The sequence below is a fragment of the Urocampus carinirostris genome, chromosome 9 (genome assembly GCF_059441175.1).
Source record: "Urocampus carinirostris isolate Australia breed hairy pipefish chromosome 9, RoL_Ucar_1.0, whole genome shotgun sequence".
Taxonomy (NCBI): domain Eukaryota; kingdom Metazoa; phylum Chordata; class Actinopteri; order Syngnathiformes; family Syngnathidae; genus Urocampus; species Urocampus carinirostris.
The window spans coordinates 15,407,787-15,410,258 of NC_142357.1; positions in this window are offsets into that span (position 1 = coordinate 15,407,787).

Below are 2,472 nucleotides of genomic sequence, written 5' to 3' on the forward strand. Positions count from 1 at the left end.
ACTCTTTTCATAAATAATTCATTTACACTACCGTTCAAAAGTTTGCGGTCATCCAGTGTTTTCCATGAAAAAGTCACGCTGTATTTTATCAAATGAGCTGTCCAATGTCTGTGTTATTTTATTAATCTATTTCTATGTTTTTTTTTTCCGTTGCCAGTCTGCCTTCAAGGTCACCGCTTTACTGTAGATGTTGACTCTGGTGTTTTGTGGGTACTATTAAACAAAAGTTGAGGATCTGCAAGGCGTCTATTTCTCAAACTATAATGTACTCGTCCTCTTGATTGTGCCTCCCACTTTCCTTTCTCCAGTAATCCCTCGCTGCATCGTGGTTTACTTTTCGTGTTTTTTTTTTAATACTTTGCAGATTTTCATTATGCAATTGTGTTTTGCAGCACATAACACAAAGCAAATGCTATCGGGGGGGCAGGTCGCCGAGGGTTCTGTGTGTGTGTGTGTGTGTGTGTGTGTGTGTGGTGGGTGGGCGTGACTGTGTGCGTGACAGTCAAAGAGCAGGGCGGGCGCACAAGTCAATGGGTCCACCCAAAACAGACTGCAAAGCACGGCGACAGCTAGAATTTTAGCGGCTCGTTAAATGGCATATAAATGATCAATTGAATCAGACTCTGAGGAAAGTCAGAAAAGGCAGAAAAATGCTGATCACCAGCAGGTGATTCGAGGATTCTTATCCGGTTTGGGAAGAGACTGAGGGGCGTCGGTAAAGAAAGTAATAACGGTGCTGCAGGCCTGGTCTACTGCTAAGGCTAGGCTATGTAACAACTCTCACAAACCACCCCTGCAGTATCTCACAGACGCCAGATTCATTAGCCATGACACGGATGACCTGGAGGTATAACTTGTGGGAAACTACTACATCTGTGAATCTTGTATTCTAATCGTCACAGAGACCTGGCTCAACCCGAGGATCCCCGATGCTAGTGTGCAGCTAGCCATCTACACTGTATCACTTTCTTCCACTGAAAGGTGAAGCCCTTCAGTTATTTTGTACTATTGTTGAATGACTATAAAAAGGAATCATTCAACTCAAATTCTGTGTTCTGTGTTTTCATTTGTAGTTCTATATTTGTTATTTTGTTATAGTCGTATATATTACATGTTACTGATATCTAATGAATAAATAAACGTTCTTAGTTTGCGGGTTTCGACTGTCTCTGGACTTTTTTGCAACGCAACCCCCACGTTTACCGTACATGTCCTCTAGCTTGGTTGTGCCTCTCACTTTCCTTTTTAATCTGGTTAGTGCCTTTTTGTGCTGTTCCCCGAAGGGAGTAGTACACACCGTTGTAGGAGATCTTTAATTTTCACAAGAAAGTTCTCTTTTCCTGGCCATTCTGAAAGTTTAATCACACCCACAAAAGTGGTGCTCCAGATACTCAACCAGCTCATGGGAAGGTCAGTTTTATAGCTTCTCTAACCAGCTAAACCTTTTTCAGCGATGCTAACATTATTCCACAAGGATTTCTAATCGTCCATTAGCCTTCTAACACAATCAGCAAACACAATGTACTATTAGAAGACTGGTTGTTGGTTGCTGGAGATGGGCCTCTATATAAATATGTAGATATGGCATTAAAAACATAAATTTGCAGCTAAAATAGTCATTTGCCACGTCAACTATGTATGGTGTTGTAATATTATTTTCATTAAAAAAAAAAACAGTGCTTTTCCTTAAAAAATAAGGACATTTCTAAGCGACCCATACCCTTTGAACGGTAGTATAGTGAAGACAACCAATTCAAAGTTCATTGCTAGATCATTTTGTGGAAATTACCACTATAGTATATCCAAATAATACTTTTACATAATGCAAAAATAACAATGCATATTTTATTAGATTTCGTAAGTTTTATGTATAATTCTCACAAAATATTTTTATACTATATACAAATACCTACAAATAAATCATTTATATAACAATTTATGACATTGTGTAACTTATATTGATTTTATACTATTTATGTCATTCATCTAAATGACATCCATTTCAGATGGTTAAAACTAAATTGTATTAAAAATAAAAAATATAATTAGCATAGAAAATGTATAATTCATAATATGCTAAGTTTATTGACTGTTATTCCTCACATTGTTTCAACTGTTAAGACATTATAGGGAACATTTGCTTTTGTAACCTAGATTATCTAATAAGGGCTCAGGGGTTGGCCTTTAGAACAGGTTAGAATTTCTTATCTGAAACCTCACCAGAGGCGTGTTCAGGAGAGTGATCAGACATGTAGTCTCTTGATAATCGCTTGCCGCGCACTGCTGAACGTTTTGTAATCGCTCACTGTGATTGCCTTACTGATCCAAAATGGCCGACGACAGTACAATGGATTTCGTTCTACAGCTTGCTTTGAGCGAGTTGGCTGATATGAGCGACAGTTCGCATATTGACACAGTTAAGGTTATCCTAAACGCAGTGGAAGGGTCATACCTGTCTTGCATTGTTCACAA